Source organism: Hibiscus syriacus, unplaced genomic scaffold, assembly GCF_006381635.1.
Source record: "Hibiscus syriacus cultivar Baekdansim isolate YM2019G1 unplaced genomic scaffold, ASM638163v2 tig00113123_pilon, whole genome shotgun sequence".
In the NCBI taxonomy this organism is placed as follows: domain Eukaryota; kingdom Viridiplantae; phylum Streptophyta; class Magnoliopsida; order Malvales; family Malvaceae; genus Hibiscus; species Hibiscus syriacus.
The window spans coordinates 1,451,004-1,469,618 of NW_024063443.1; the positions used below are offsets into that span (position 1 = coordinate 1,451,004).

The following is an 18,615-nucleotide window of genomic DNA, read 5'->3' on the forward strand; positions in this document are numbered from 1 at the left end:
TATAAACAGTGTGACTTCCCCATCTCATTTCCCCCATCAATCCCATCCAAATTCTGGTATATTAATTTATCCAATATAATTTTGCAGCAAATATAACTCCAGTTATAAGATAGGCAACTAGAATGCGTGATTGTCTACGACAAAGCCTTGCAAGTCTTAAGTATGATTTATATTCTGCAAATGGCTTAGAGTTTCAGAGCATAAAAGTTTTGGCGAGATTAAGCTTAGTCTGGAACACCAAGTCCATGGGGCTTATGTTATATTAAGAAAAACATTAATGAATATAGAACATAAGCTTATGTTATATTAAGAAAAATGAAGAAGATAAAACAAAGATTAATACATGCAAACTTATAATATTTTAAAACAGGACAACGCAAAGTCCAATGCACTAATTGTTGAGGGAAATATTTCAATATGAGCTTTATATATTCCTTTTTCCTTAGCAAATTTTAAACACCGACAAGAACAATCCGCTTTCAACGCCCCTTGTATTTCTCTTCCTCCATGTTGTCTATGTGATCTTCAACTTTGAATTACTTGGTTTTTGCTTGTATCTAAGTTCCTCCACTTTCATCCAGCTTGTTTATTACATCATAAAGTAAAGTTTAGATGTGTGAATGATTTGATTTTAAACAAAAGGTTATCTTCATCTTTGATTGTTTATTTTTCAAGGTCTTCATATTTGATTTATATTCTTTTAAATTTTCAATATTATATTCGTGTTTATTTCGTTTAAGGTTCGCAAACATACTCGTTTACAAGTTTATTTAGGATTTGACAACATGTATAGTTAATGTTCGTGACCGTCTTAGTGAATTTACGTCATTAATCCTTAAACTTTTTAGGATTTACAGTTTGAATTATAAAGACCACCTTGTATTCAGTTTAGTTCATACAGACACTTGGGTTTAAAATGTAAAAAGAAAAATAAAGGAGAATCGGGTAAATGAGCATATAAACTAGCTAACAAATGAGTTTGTTTGTAAATATAAATGAATCGAACAAAAATTATTTGTGTATATTAGTAATGTAAATGAGTCGAACTATGTTCATGTTCGTTTGTTTATTTTTAAAGGTGTTTGTGTTTGATTTATGTTTATTTAAATTTTTAGTATCGTGTTCATGTTCGTTTATTTATTTTTAAAAGTATTCATATTATGTTAATGTTCGTTGAAATTTACAATAACACATTCATTTATTTATTTTTTGAAGTGTCCATGTTCGTTTACCTAATGTTCATGGACATATTCATTTAAAGTTTATGAAAATATTTAGTTCGTTTAATGTCAGAGAAGCAACACCCTATTTTTACCATTTCATTTACAAGCCAAATAAAATTGTCAAGTTATGCTAGTAGTCCTTAATTTGATTAGTATTCATACTTTGAACTCCAAAATTAAATATATATTAAATTAAGTCCCTATTTACACTAATATTTGAAATGTAAAAAAATAAAAAGAAAAAAAACTGATAAATGAGATTGTTCATGAACATAAATGAATCAAACGTACCTATGTTTGTGTTTTTTCGTTTATTAAATGAAAATAAAAATTTTGTTTATACTCATTTATCTTGCTTAATAAACGAACATTATACAAACAGTTCATGAACAATTCATCGAACACTTTATTCATTTACCCTATTGTTTATTCTTTAATTAAATGAACATAAATATTTTATTCATACTCATTTATTTAGCTTAGTAAACAAAGACACAAAGTCATACAAACGATTCATAAATAATTTATCTTATCGAGCACTATACTCCTATATAAAATAAAATAGACACACTAAAATTTAAATTCGCAGAGATTATAGCGACTGAGAGAATAATTAGACTTAGTCCCTTTTAAAAACCTAGCTTTAAGCTTAAGCAGAAAAATCGCCTTAACCCTAAGCCCTTCGGTCCTAACATTCCAAATCCGTTCAAGAAGAAGATTACGAAGAACAGTAGCAACAGCCAAAACGGCCCTGGCCAAATCAAAATCAAAACCAAAAGCAAAGCGACTGTCACCGGCAGCAGCAAGAACAACCAAACGCCACCGCCGGCATCACCGTCGCAGCAGCTTAGTTATTTTCTTAGTCAGTTTGAATCCGCCAATGGGGTCCAACTCTCTTCTCTCGTACTGGAATCAATTAAAGGTCATATCGGCGTTATTATTCTGAGGTAAATAAAACTTAAAAAGTGGGGTTGATTTCCCCCCCTGAAATTTATTGTTTAGATAGTTGTATTCTGGATGTTTCTCAAGAGTTGGATAAAGATGTAATGAAGCTAGAGAAACCTATAAAGGAAGCTTTTGGGGCCAAACGGAAGGAAGAGCTTTGTGGAAGCTCATTGAAGGGAAGATTGAAGCAGGAAGTCCTGCTGTTCTTTTTGTGACTCCGTTTGAACTTCTAAGGTTCGTTTGCCTCAGTTTCGTTGTTACTTTTGTTGCCTTTCATTTGTAATCACAGCTATGTTTACTACAGTCATTGGTTAACATTCATTTGGATTGAGAGTTGGAGAGAACAGAACTTCAATGGTTTCTTTCATTTAGATAGCAAAATGGTGAGAAGTGAAAAGTAGAGAAAATTAATCAGAACTTGCTCTTCCTTTGATTCACCATTACTAGGAGTGCATGGCTGCAAGCTAGTGGAAATATTTTAAATTTTGATTTATTTTTTATTCAAGCCAGAGAGGGTCTGACAATTTTATTCTGTTACTCTAGGGCATGCGCTCATGGACTAAAGATTGATGAACAGGTAGGTAGCTTACTATACTCCGAACCTTAAAATTCGAATGCTACATGATATTCATTATATTATTACTCTTTATGAGTTGGAACTTATGGTGCTGGGAGGTTCATATTTTCTTAACGCACTGTTCTCTTGTCATTTATATTTGACAATTTGTTGACTGTATAGTTATATATAAAAGAGCAACTTCAACAAATACAGTTTTACTTGTCTTCAATATTTATAGATTAGATTTGTGCTGGTGGATCAGATAAATTAGTTTATTGTCTTAAGGGTTTGGTTTAAGTTTGATTTCCAATCTAAGGTATAGTTGAATTTAAAGGAATAATAAAGAAGTTGTATTTCTGGATCATGAGATTCAACATATAAGCTACTAAACTAAACACTTCTGGCTGAAGTTCCTGGTTTGACATGATATCACATTGGTATAGAAGTAACATTTATGTGTGACCGGATTCTGATGCTACGGCCTATCTGTGAACAATGGCATTGGTCATATGGCGGCAGCTATCTACTGCTCTTAGATATCAAAGTCCATTATCAAGAGCCAGTAAGATTGCTTTGTAGGGAAATTGATTGTTAGAGGGAGTAGCTTAATATCAATATGCTGTATTTTATCCCAATTTCTTCATTTTTTTTTTAAAAGTATTTATGTTTTGCTAGTTAAATCTGTAATTTGACATCTTGGGTTGGAGTGTATGTGATGATGTGGGGTGATGCAACACGAGAGGCTATTTACTTTTATATGTATTAATATTAGGTTTCGTGTGTCAATTCCAATAATAAACTCAAATGGTCCTGAAATCATTTTCTGATGAAAGGATCCCTTTATTGGTGTGATGAAGTTTTCACATATCCACTAGCTTTGCTGCATTGAAGTACTGTACTGGGGTTATATTCTATTTTCTGGTCTTCAAAAGCAATCTGTTTTCAAGTAAACCATTTGAAAATTTGTTTTCACAAATGTGCCTTGCCGTTGGTGTCAAAAAGTGAACAAGGACAAAATTTTCGTAATTTATTTTTCTGTCTGAGGTTGGATGTTCCATGTAACCTATTGTCATTATCTTCTTTTTTTCTTCTAGAATGCATTGTTTCCAGAAATATTGCAGATAGTTAAGCTTTATGGAATCCAGTTTAGACAGTTTGTTAGATGTTGAATACATTCTTGCCCATGATTGATCAATCATGAGAAAAGAAATTCAATATATGCGCTTGGTTATGACACCATAAACTAGTCGCTGGTACTATTTCTTTGTTGAGTATTCTTTGTAAATTGATGTGGCATCGCTTGTGGATGACTCAGTAAATTGATATATCATTACTACCATGTCTCTGGTTAGTTGATATGTATCATATGAAATTCCTATTTCTTAGTTATTTGTCCGACATGGGAATGTTCTAATTTTATGGTTTTCCTATTTATTTGGAGGGTAGTATACCCATAATCATATCCAAAAATGTACTGGACACGGATTTTTTTTTAAAAAAAAAACCCATACTAACAAAGAACTTGAGGCATGTGCTAGCAGATGATCTTGTAAGAAGATGAATTGTTTGTTGCCTCTTTTTTGTTGAATTAAAATTAATCTATCCAAAAATATAGGTTGAATAGTTACACTGAAGGTGAAATGCTGAATATGTTAAAAATATTTGGTAGGATTGATTTTCTGAATTATTGAATTCAAATTCTAAGTCGTTGTACTTGTGTTGTCTTATTAATTTTATTTATCTAGAGGGTTCTAAATAAAATGGAAAATCAGTAGTCAATTACACACTTTTGTCATGATATTTTTTGGATTTGAGTTGGTAGTGTGATGTGATAAACTGGCAAGGTTCTGTTTGTTTTTCGACATTACTGATTGAATCATGGCTTTGTGGTTATCATGTAATCTGAATTGCAGAATCAAAAAGTTAATTGACATTGAGGCACTAGGGCTTTCACGTTTATCAGTACTTCTGCTTGATATTCTCACGGATGTCAAAGGCTATTCCTTGCTTACACTTCCCCAAGTTGGGTTTGTTTATGAGCTTTTAAGTTATCATTGTGATGGTTATTTTCCTCACTGTTCCATTACATTTTTATGTGTATCTGGATATCATGATCTCTTGCCTTTTGCCATTGTTATTAGGAACATGCTTGTCCCTCAACTACCGGTATACATTAGTGTTTGACTCATTTATCGGTATATATTTTTTATTGTGGCGGGGATGAGTTCTGGGACTCGTATAAGAACTACTTTCACCAGCAAGTCATTTCATGCGATCTGCGCATCTGTCTTTATGGTCCGATTCCAAATGGTAATGAGTTTAAGTGGGGAAGTGTAGAATTAGCTGAAGGAGATAGAGAACAGTTGGATTCATATATATATATATATATATATATATATATATATATATATATATTGATGATTGTCATGCATGTATTCTGCAATTTTGGTTTTAGAAAGGTCATGTGACGTCATTTTTGTAGTCATCCTTTGCTTATGCAAATCTAGTATTCATGAATTTCAATTTCATATTCTGTTATCTTTAGTCCATTTCAAGTTTCTTCCTTTAACCTCAAAGTTTCTGATCTAAAATCATAATCCAAAAGAATATAGATAGAAATTTGATGAATAAGGATCCGGAAAAAAAATGGATAAATGACCCCCTGCACCTTGTTAACACATAGCAGAGAAGTCAACTGCACCCACTATCACTATCATGTTCAGTGGATTCACCACCAATCAGTGTTCTAGAAGTTGACCTATTGGACCATTGATTTTCTTGAACATTATTTCCTTTTTCAATTGCAGTGTTAAGTCTCAAGGAGCATTAGTGTATATGTTGGATGAAGTTTGCTTTACATTCGTGCATTATTTAGACAAAAGGAAATGCATTGTATGTATCTACATTATGTATCATGTTATTGGGTTTTAGTGTAGAAAATCCATATACCCCGATTCGCTTATAATGCTTATGTTCTTTTTTGGAATTATCTCATTAAATTCTACCATTGCTTTTCTAAGTCCCATTTCTAAAACCATTAATGATTATCTTTTCTCCTTTCTGTTGAAAATTTTGCTAGTGGAATGTCAAATGACATTTCAGTCTTCTTTTGGAATGAAAGATGAAAAGTTTGTTAATCGAATGATTAAGATTATAAGAGCGTGTTTAGATGTTACAATATAATTATACAAAAATATATTTTTTATTTTTATTTTTTTAAATATAGTTTTGTAAAAATTATATTTTTGGTTAGCATATTACGATTATATATTTTTTATGTGATGTATAGTATAACATTGTATAGATTTACGTTTTAAAATAGTATTAATTATTATAAAAATGTCAATAATATTTTAAATTTCTAAATGTTCAAATGTTTTTCTTGGAAAAATAATAATTATTGATAAATATAAAAATGAAAAACTAAATGAGGAAAAACGGAGGGCTGGTTTTTCGTTTGTATATACTAATTAAATTACCGATATGATACTATCAATATTTTATTTTGCTTTTGTAAATACAATTATTTATTTTGATTATTTCTCTAGTTGAGTTGATAGATAGTTCAATTATTACTTGCAATATAATGGTATAAATGCATTTATATATTAGTGCATATATAACCGATGATTGAACTTAGTGTCATGGAATTAATAACACCAATTCAATTGAAAGTTTATGTAAAAATAATGTTATTTTACAAGATTAAATAATATTATAATGGCAGTTGGATCTTTTATTTTTTATAGTATCTTAAAAGTTAACTATTTTTAAAAGAGATTCTATCAATAAAAATATTATTATATTCTATTGAACCTTTTTTATTTCAAAATATTTTGTTATCAAATTTAACATTTAATTTTTAAAACTCTTTATTTTTAGTGATATATATATATCATCATCTCTTTCCTCATCTATAAATAAAAAATATTAAACATTTTTTTAAAATAAAAGTTTAGGTCGGGGTGGTTCCCCAGTCTAGGGTTAGAGCATACTTAAGACTAATTGAGATTTATATAAGAGTTTACATATTGCCCACCAAGAGTGATGTTAGCGGGATTCAAACTTAGACTTACAAGCTCTAATTCTTTAATCCTAATCACTTATACTAACACTCGTCCGTAATGTTAAACTTTTAAATATGTTTAATCTCACATCGTTTTATATAGTATATCGATTGCAATACTAATAGGACTAAACTCAAAACATTTAACATTCAATTCATAATTGAACATTTTTTTTCATATCTAAAAGGATATTCTATGTAAAAATATTAATCTTATATAAATTCAACAAAGAAAATAATAATAAATATTATGGTAAACATATTTGCATTTATTTAAAAAATCGAACATGTGATATGAATCATTTATTTCCCACTTGTAACTATTTATTGAATAATATATGTTTTAAATATAAAATATTTGTTTTCAGCTAGATTTGAAATATATATATATATAATTGGATATGGAGCAGACAGTTTTTATTAGTTGCGAGACGTTGTGATAAATGGGCAGAGCCACCAAAGCTTCAGTTTAGGATGGGCACGGTAACTGAATTCTATGGGTTTTAATTTGACCTGATTTAATCAGGTCGATTTAAAAAATCGAGTTCAAATTGAATAGAGTTTGATTTTTTTAAAGGTTGTGTTCAGATCAAGTCGGGTATGAGTTTAGGGTGAAAAAATATAAGGTCCAACTAACCTGAAAAACTTGTAATTTTACCGTATATATTTAGGGATAATTGCAATAATATTCTTATATATATTATTATTTTTAATTAAATCTCTATTTTTATTGAATAAAAGTAATTTTTTTAATAAATATATTATCCCGGATCGGATCATATTCAAATTTTATCTCAAAAAGACGGTCGGATTTAGATCAGATGAAAGGTGTATATTTTTTAAGTCAGATTCAAGTCGGGAGGAAGATGTATAATTTTTCAGTCGATCGGGTTGACCAAAAACCCTAACCAACCGACCTATGCTCATCCTACTTCAGTTGGAATTGATTGACCTTGATTATTTAAAAACTTCGCCAGGTTTGATAGTATCTCATCTTACTTTGAATTTATTATATATTTAATGTGATTTTAATTTTTAAAAAAAAGTTAATTTGATCATTTACAACAACAACAACAACAAAACCTTATTCCCATATGTAATGGGGTAAGGGAGAGGTAGAGTAGTAGGCATGCCCCCAACGCCAGGTTGAGAGCAGCTTCCGTGGAAGACCTCTGACAGTCAGAAAATTAAAAATAAGGATAAAATGCTATGCATGTATAAATAAATAAATAAATGAATAAATAAATACATAGTTGAACAATCTTCATATGCGCGTCTATAATAGAAAGTAATCCCTGCAAAATAAATCACTGCGTAAAAAACTCTGCATATAGACAAAAACGTAAGACCCGACTAAATTTAAAAAGAGGAAACAAGAAGAGAATGATACACAGAAGTCAACGATAGCCAACTACGAGAAGGAATAAAGTCAAAATGGGTTAAAACCTAGACTAAGGCATACTACTCCGCTATCCTAGTTCTAAGCCTTCATAAATTCCAATGACATAAATGTATAAGAAGTAGAAGTCATGGAAATTACTTCAAAGACATTAAAAGAAGACGGAGATGATACACCCTATGGATGTGACCCGCACTACTCGGCTACCCTGGTCTTAAGTCTTCATACTTTCCTATCAGAGGTCATGTCCTCGGTAAGGGCTAAATCCTTCAAATCAGATCTCAAGCAGCCTTTCCACTTCCGCCTTGGTCGTCCTCTCCTTCTGGGACCATCGACTGTAACCGACTCTACCCTCCTGACTGTAACATCCTCAATATCGGGCTAGTGACTTAAAGGTGAATTTTGAAAGTATTGTGTTCAATTTCGAAATAAGTTAAAAAAGTTCAGAATTTTAATTGGAGAATTTTGAGGATGGATTTAATAGTAAAGTTTGAAAGTAATAAGGGTATTATGGTCTTTTCTAAGATAAGATTTTTATTTCTCTTTTAAGGGATATAAAACGTGGGAAATGAGGGAAATGAGTTTCCAGAGTTTTCTTCTTCTCCTTTCTTCTTCACGCATGGAAGCCAAGAGCTAAGGTGAGAATTTTTATTAGTTGATTATTATTTGAATTCTAAGTTGGTTTTGATTCTTTGGAAAGTAAGAAAGCTTAAGGAAGTCTAAAGATAAGTAAAAACTCAAAGATGAAGATGTTAGAAGAGATTAAAGAATATGGGGTTTTAAGTGAAATTTTGAATAAGAAGGTTTAAATGAATTTGGAGGATGAATTTGACTTGTCATCTATAAGAATAAGAAGTTAGAAGTGTTATAATTAATTTTAGATAACATGGAAACTTTGGTATGATTATTGATTTCCATAAGAAAGATGGAATTTTGAGGTTAAAGATGAGATAAATGAATATTAATGAGTTTAAGTATGTATATGTAAGTTAGGAATATGAAAGGGGATGAAAGATGAAGCGTTTGAATTGAATCAAGTGGACTTTCGAGCTCAAAAAAGATTTTTGGGCTAGGGGGAATCGATACCCATTCAAAAGGGGTACCGATACCCTCTCAAACGGGCAGAATTCTAGAATGTCATGAGGGTATCGATACCCCTTAAAGGAAAATGGAAATGTTGATTTCTTAAAGTCGTTTAAGCTATTAGTATCAAGTTATAAGGTTAGATTTTGATAGATTGCCTTAAATTGTATATTTGTGTAGATACCGAGCATAAATCAGTTCCGGAACATTTGGAAAATAAAATCGATCAAGGGAAATATGAGAGATCGATATTAACTTAGTGAGGCCCAGGTGAGTGCATCTTATTTTATAGGATTATAAGAAAATTGGACTTGTGATAAGTCTATTTCTGATAGTTGTTTTATTATGCATGAAGTGTTGATTATAAGTAGGCGAATGACATGAAATGTATGTATGATTGATTATATGAGCTGATATGTTCTTGTATGTGTTATAATTTATGTAAGTGTAAAGAATAAGTCATATGATAAGATCTACGTAATATATAGAATGGAAAATATATGTTTATGAAGAGTTATAAGAGAACCTACATAAATCATATGATAAAGGGAGTATAGGATTATGAAATAAAATATGTAAAAATAAAAGAATATGATGAAAGTGAATCCACGAGAAACGAAAGAAACTAAATAAGATTGAGTTATAGAATGAAATGAGAATAATGTATCAATTAGGAAACTTGAATATAGAGTGATATGAGAAAATTATAGGAGTTATATGAAATTGAATTAAGTAAATTGATTAATTTGTATATAAAAGAAATAATAGAAGTAATATATATGTTTATCAGTATAATATAGGTTATGTAATATAAGTACATACTAAGAAATAAAGAATAAGATAGATGATGCGATGTAAATTATATTATGAATTAATGATATATGAATGTGATATAAATATGTAATAAAACTTATGTGTTGTATGATAAATATGAACATATGAGAAGAAGAGATAAGATAAGTGACTTGTGATAGGAACTATATGACCATAAATTATGTAAATAGGAATAATTTAAGTGATATGTATATATGAATATTTGGATATGTATATAAGTGATGTGATATATGAGGTCATATGAAATATTATATTATATGACTATGTGAGTTTATGAAAAAGAATATAAGTACATGTGAATTATATAGAAATGATTTATGTAAACATGTTTGATATGTATTACATGTATGTGAATATAAGAGAATAGAACATAAACCATATGAAAAGATATAAGTCCTATGATATTACCTATGTGAATATATGAGAAAGTATAAGAGTTATATGTATTACATGATATGTGTGATTTCACAAGAAATGACATGAGCTATGTGATTACATGATTATAAGAGATCAGACATGCGATAAGAGATAAGTAATATGAATGTGTGAATAAGAAATGAAATAAATGATAATGCCCATGTTATGTGTCATGAGAGCTAGGGGTATAGTTGGCATGCCAAGAGTCGAGGGTCTACGCGGTCCTGCGGGATATATATGTATTCTTTGGAATATGTATGGGGTCTGTTGAGACACCTATGTGATCCATGGCATATGTATATGGTTCTTAAGGAATGATATGTGGTCCTTATGGACATTATTATGGCACTACGGTGCAATTCTACGCGGCACTTCGGTGCATTTATACGAGCTGTGGTGACAGCATTTGTACACAACCTCATGCACTCAAATATCTTTAGTTCTCACTAGTGTATCATGGGCTAATAAAGAAACAATAACAAATACAATATATATATATATATATATATATATATATATGATGGATATGTTTTTGATTATACGAAATGCGTTATGAATTGTATGATGTTATGGGTGTTTCTAAGTGAAATGATATGTTTTATATGATATGCAGAAATGATAAATATAAGATCATGTGATAAATAATTTGATGATAATGATATAAATAATGATAATAATATAAATGATAATGCTAAGAAAGTAGATGATGTTATATGTATATGAGTGTATTTGTTATATAAAAGATGTGTGATTTTGTATGAAATTGTTATATGATTTTGTATGATAAGTTAGTATTAAATGTTCATGTGTTTTGTTATGGAATGTTTTATGATTTCTATTATATGTTTTATTTGCCTCACTAAGTCATCGACTTAGCGTGTGATTGTTTCACACGTAGGTTCGAAAAGAATATAGAGAGCAATGTGGAGCTAGACAGGTCAGTATCTCCTTTACAAAGTTCAGATCAGAAAATACATGTAATTGGTATATAGAGGTAGTTGGCATGTAAATAAAGTTTTGAAATTTGATATGCTCTAATTGGTTTGTAAAATCATATGATACTAATTTATGTAAATTAGTCAATTGTATTTAGTAAAAGTTTTAAAATTATTTACTATTTTGTTCAAGTAAAGGTTTTGAAAAGTCAATGTGACATCTCGGACTCGTAGCCGGATCGGGTACGGGTTGGGGGTGTTACACTGACCGCTTCCGAAGGTTGTCTCCTAAGGACATGCCCAAACCACTGTAGTCTTCCCTCCCTCAATTTTTCGGATACAGGCACCACCCCAAGGACATCCTAATAGCAGAGTTTGGTGTCATGTCCCGTAAAGTCCTACCACATGCCCATCAGAGCATTCTCATTTCTGCTGCCTCCATCCTTCTTACGTGATCCTTCTTGATTGCCCAACATTCTGATCCATACATCAGCGCTGGTCTTATTTCCATTCTATAAAATTTTCCCTTAAGTTTTAGAGGCACCTTCTTGTCACACAAAACTCCAGTAGCAGCCCTTCACTTTAGTCATCCCGCCTTTATACGGTGTGTAACGTCATCATTTACACCCCCATCTTTATGTATCATAGACCCTAGGTACTTGAAACAATCCTTTGAGGGGAGAACGTGTCCTTCTATGCATACTTATACATCTTCATCGTTTTGGTTCCCACTGAAGTTTGAACATAAATACTCTGTCTTTTCAATATTAACCTTTAGACATTTTTCTTCCAAAGCAGTCTTCCAGGTAGCCAGTTTACTATTCAGCTTTGTTTTTGTTTCAGCAACTAGGATAATGTCGTCAGCAAAAAGCATACACCATCAAACACTGTTTGGTGTCGCACAATAGATGTCGTCCATAATCAAGGCAAAGATGTAAGGGCTAAGAGCCGACCTCTGGTGGAGTCCGATTTCCACCGGGAATGTCTCGGTGTCGCCAATTGTAGTCCTGACGTATGTAGTAGATCTACAATACATATCACAAATCGCCCGGATATAAGCAATTGGGATCCGTCTCGTTTCCAATGTCTTCCAGATCGTATCTCGGGGAACGCTATCATACGCCTTTTCAAGGTCAATGAACGCCATGTGAAGATCTCTATTTTTCCCTATATTTCTCCATAAGCCGTCGTAGTAGATGAATCGCCTCCGTAGTAGACCTGCCTGGCATAAAGCCAAATTGGTTTTCCGAAACCCTAGTAACCTGTCTCAACCTAGCCTCTATCACCCTTTCCCATAGCTTCATGGTATGGCTGAGTAGTTTAATACCTCTGTAGTTGCCACAACGTTGGGGATCTCCTTTATTCTTATAGATTGGTATCACCGTAGACTCTCTCCATTTCTCTGACATCTTGGCAGTCTCTAAAATAATATTAAAGATGTTGGTTAACCACTTAACTCCCTCTTAAGAGAGATCTTGGTAGTCTCTACATTCCTTTGGCATATTGATAGTCTCTAAAATAATTTGATCATTTACTTGGTAGAAATAATGTTTTTTTAATTAATCACTGATATCCGATCTATTGACCGACTAATCTAGATTGGGTACTGCAGAGGTAAGGGCGACTCTCCCAACCCAATTTACTCCAATAGCAAACGCCAGAATTTGTATCCATGACCTTACTTAAGCTGTTGAGTTAATCGATCGACGAATCGGCCAAGAGGGGGTGAATTGGCAATAAAAATTTCGGTGGAAGCTTTTGCAGAAAATTGAAAAAGATTGCACATCGAATTAGAGTAGTTCGACTTCTCAACCAAGTCTACGTCCACTACCTTAGCTATCCACACTAAGAATTTTCCACAAATTCACTAATTTGTCTTTCTTTTGAGGACAATGAGTAACCTTACAATTCCCTCAATAATTATACCCCTAAATTCTTGAGAACACTCTCTCCCAAAGAGAATATTACAAATTTCGCAAACTTACAGAAAAATCTCACAAGGCAAGATGTTTGCACAATTCTAGAACAAAGAAAGAATACTCAAGAATGAATACAATTGAGTACAAATGGTGTTCTTGAAAGAAAAATGATATTGAATGAAAAATATGCTTGAATTGCTCAAACTTAATGTTTAAGCCTTTTTTTTGTTTATCTCACAATTCTTGTTGATCAATGGATTCATAACTTGTTTAAATACACATTGGATTGATTCTAGTCGTTGGGAATCATTTGGGGTGATGTTAGAGCCGTTGCAGTGTGAAAATCCTCTTAAAAAAGGCTGCTGAGAGCGTGGGGTATCGGTATATCCTCAATGGGTATCAGTACATACAGTGTAAAATTCAAATATTTCGACCGTTAAATGACTAAGGGCATCAGTACCTCTAGGGGGTATCGGTACCCATTGGACATTCTGTTTTTCTCGGAGCCAAAATTAGCACAAGGGAATCGGTACCTATGAGGTGTATCGGTACCCGTTTGGCATTCTGTTTTTTCGGAGCCAAAATTAACTTAAGGGTATCGGTACCTCCTCATTTAAAACTTATTTTTGGCTCGATTAATGTTCGAAATACTTTGTAAAAAATGTTTCAAAAATATTTTAAGACTCAAAAACAATTTTACACTTTAGTAAGGATTAAAATTGACTTTTGAAAAACTTGGTGTAATATTTTTGATATTCGAATAATTTAATCGAATATACTTTAAACTTGATTATAAAATCTTAAAATTCAATAACACTTAATTTGTTATATCGAAACATCAAAATGTTTTCATCAATCTCCCCCTTTTTGATATAACAAAAAATTTAAGTAATTTTAAGATTTTCTTTGAAAATCATTTTTGAAAATTACTCCCCCTTACTTTATTCTCCCACTTTTTGTTAAATCAAAAAGACTCTATAAAACGTTTTTAAACAAGATTTTGAAAATTAGCCAATTGATACTTATATAAAGCTTAATCTGATAAGATCCCAATCAAGAGAAAGATTAGTCATTAGTTCCAAAATCAATATTAAAAAATAATGTGTAATGGTAATTGGTCATAATATTTCTAAAATGTAAATGATGCAAAGTTAATAAACCAATATAAACATGTAGCTCAAATTAAATATTTAAACCAAATATATATAAATAAGCATTTAAGTTTAAACATTCATACCATCCAAAACAATCCAAAAACATCCAAAATGTTTCAATAATAATAAGTTCTAAGTTTAATCAACCTAAGAAAACTAAGCAGGGCAAGGTCTAATCATCCATAGGTGGATCGGGAGGAGGAGGATAATGTGCTCGCATAGCGGCCATCTCAAGTGTGAGCACATTGATTCGTTCGTTCATTGTTTCATTGTTCACGCGCGCATCTCCTGCAGAATTTCCAATTGTTGATCCCCTATAGTGGTTAAATGTGACTCTATGGGTGCAAACCTCATATCAAATAACTCCAAAAACGATCAAAAGTATGGAGACATTTGATCCTCTTGCTGTGTCGGCTCGTCCTCAGGTACGTGATCGTCAATATCTCGCATAAGTTGTTCAAGCTCTGGATCGTCGTCCGCTTCCAGTGCCGGAGGAGCTTGTGAAGAGCTAGCTCCCGGTGTTTTCTCGGTAGATCGAACCTATTGGTTCTTTTCCCTTTTCCATCCCGATTTCTTTAAAGATGTCAAGTTGATTTTGTTTTTAAGAGGGATGGTTACATCAAGCCGTACCTTAAGGTTGGCTTTGATAAACAAGTTACTCAGAAGATAGCCGTAAACTAGAGTTTCAACAAGTTTTTTTATTAGGGACATTGTTTACGGTTTCAACGAGTTCAGCAATGATAATTTGATGTAGGTTTATTTTCTTATTTTTCTGGATACAATGTATCCACCAAAGGTCTAAAGCTCTAAGAGTGGAGTATTTGCTTCCGGATGATCTAAACCACCAAGAGATCATCAGATGAAGAAAACGGTTGTGGTGATCTAACACACTCGCACTCGACTTGGCTTTGTAAGGAGTACATAATAGTTCTTTTTCATTATCTAAGTCGTGATTATCTAAACCAAATGTGTTAGCTATGTAGTCTGAGTCAATATAAATATATTGGCGTAGGAGATAAGACCTAATACTTACTGTGGAGGTGCGAGACTCATTTTGGATGCATACGACATTGGAATAGAAAATTCGAATAAGTTTTTGGTAAACTATTGGTTCAAGTTGAAAAAGTTTATCAAATTTCCAAGTTTGTAGGGTAGGAAGAAATTTAAAGTTCATATCTGTCATTGCTTGAAGAGAAATGATACATTCTTTCCGAATTTTATAAGACTCGAAGAGATAAACAAACCTATGGTAGAGATTTTCTCGAACAGCCAGGTTCGTTAAAACAAGAATTTAGTATAGTTATTTCGGGGTCATCAGGGTTAGGATTTTGTGGTTGAATAGGAGGTGGATTTGGAGATGGGTTTGGAGGCCGGTTTGAACGACTAGACGATGTCCTAGGGCGTTTTGAATGAGACATGGTTCAAGAAATCAGAATAGGATAGATACTTGCAATTTTAAAACATATGTATGCAACAATTATCAATCCCATAACTCAATATGAGTCCTCAATATTTCAAGGTTCTCTAAAACTAATCCTCATGGGCAATTTGGAAAACTATTTGAAAAATGATGTTTGAAAAATCATAATAAGTATAGTTTTCATGAAAACACCATAATTAAATTAAAAACAACAATTTATAAAAAAATAATTTTTTTATTTCAAAAATTTCAAAAGATTTTGAAAAATCTTGTGTTTTTGATGAAATTAGTTGTAGATCCTTGTTCTAAATCAAAATCTAGGCAATGCCAATATCTAAATCAACCTAGAACTAATTAAAACTAGTCCTAAGTTCAAAAAAAATAATAAAATAGGGTTTTTTTTTAAAAATACCTTGTAATTTGAAGATTGAGTGGATTTTGATGTTGTTTGCACTAGTTTGATGATTTTAGCAGGAATATATGTTAAAAACTGAACTAATTCCGACTTTGAATCATTGAAAATGAGCAAAGTGGAGAATTTAGGGCAGGAGAGGAGTGAACGGCGAGAGTGTTTATATTTTGGGGGTTTTGATAAAAAAGAAGTTTTTAGGTATTTAAAACCCAAAACCCGATGGGGGTATCGGTACCCTTATAGGGGTATTGATACACATTCAAATAGGGCATCGATACACATTGAAGGAGTATCGATACCTATAAAAGGGGTATCGATACCTGGTGCAAAGAATTGTCAAAAATCTGAATTTAAACACTTAGAATACTAAATTAATTAGCTCTAGTGGTATTGACAACTAATATATCGAAAATTAACAATGTTCAATCAATCAAATCTATCCTTGAATTTTATTTGAACATAATATTAATTTTCGCTAAAGGTCATAAAATCCCCCTAACTATTAGCAAAGAATGCAATCAAAAATATTATTTTTATAAGTATTTTTCAAAACTAATTAAAAGTGCTAAAATTATTTTAAACACTAAGTCAAGGTAGGTTAGTTAAACCTTATTCTCTCCTAAGTGTCCAAAATCTTTCTTTATCTAAAATTTTTGTAAAAATTTCCGCTAATTGATGCAAAGTATCAACATATTCTAGAACTATATATCATTTAGTGACATGATCTCTAATGAAATGATGTCTAATTTCAATGTGCTTAGTTCTAGAGTGTTGGATGGGATTTTTAGTGAGACAAATAGCACTAGTATTGTCACACTTGATAGGTATAGTACCTACTTCAATTTCATAATCTAAAATTTGTTGTTTCATCCATAAAACTTGTGCACAACAACTACCGGCTGAAATGTATTCTGCTTCAGTGGTAGATAATGCAACACAATTTTATTTCTTTGAAAACTAAGAAATCAATATATTTCCTAGGAATTGACAAGTATCGGAGGTGTCTTTCCTATCTATTTTGCATCCTCCATAATCCGCATCAGAGAAAGCATGCAAGTTAAAGCTAGAGTCTCTATGATACCAAAGTCCTAAACTAGGAGTGTCCTTAAGGTATCTAAAGATTCTCTTAATGGCTTTTAGATGTGATTCTTTAGGACATGATTGAAGTCTAGCACATAAGCAAACACTAAACATTATGTCCGGTCTACTTGCGGTTAGATAAAGCAAAGAGCCAATCATAGACCTATATAATTTAACATCTACACATTTACATCCTTTATCTTTGTCAAGCTTTGTAGATGAACTCATTGGAGTGGCTTGGGGTTTTCCATCTTCCAAACCAAACTTTTTGAGCATATCCTTGACGTATTTTGCTTGATTGATGAAGATGCCATATTTTCTTTGCTTGATTTGGAGTCCTAAGAAAAATGAGAGCTCCCCCATCATGCTCATCTCAAATTCACTCTGCATTAGCTGAGAAAATTCTTGGCAAAGAGCATCATTAGTAGAACCAATATATATCATCAACATAAATTTGAACTTTTAATAAATCTTTACCTTTTCTCTTTAAAAACAATGTAATGTCAACCTTTCCTTTTGAAAAACCTTTTTTCTATTAAAAAAATTGACAATCTTTCATACCAAGCTTTAAGAGCTTGTTTTAAACCATATAAAGCTTTTGTCAATTTAAAAACATGATCTGAAAATTTTGAATCTTCAAAACCAGAAGGTTGTTCCACATACACTTTTTCTTTTATAAAACCATTTAAAAATGCATTTTTAACATCCATTTGATATAATTTAAATTCATTAAAACATGCAAATACTAATAACATTTTTATTGCTTCCATCCTAGCTACAGGAGCGTATGTTTCATCATAATATATGCTTTCTTCTTGAGTATAGCCTTGAACAACAAGTCTAGCCTTGTTCCTCACTATATTACCACTTTCATCAAGCTTATTCCTAAATACCCATCTAGTACCTACAATAGATTTATTACTAGGCCTTTCAACTAATGTCCATACTTTACTTCTCTCAAATTGATTTAACTCTTCTTGCATAGCCATAATCCAATTTTCATCATTTAATACTTCTTGGATATTCTTAGGCTCTATGCATGAGATAAATGTAACATAATTACATATATTTCTAAGAGAAGATCGAGTTGTTACCCCTTTAGATTGATCACCTATAATTTCAACATCATTTGACATAGTTGTATTCTATTGGGTAAGATACTTCCCTTT

The 18,615-nt window shown here is 31.7% G+C and overlaps 1 pseudogene; it reads left to right on the forward strand.

Annotated features, from left to right (window-relative positions):
• Positions 1 to 1,856: 1,856 nt before the first annotated feature.
• LOC120185399 lies at positions 1,857 to 3,064 on the forward strand (annotated as a pseudogene).
• The last annotated feature ends 15,551 nt before the right edge of the window (positions 3,065 to 18,615 follow it).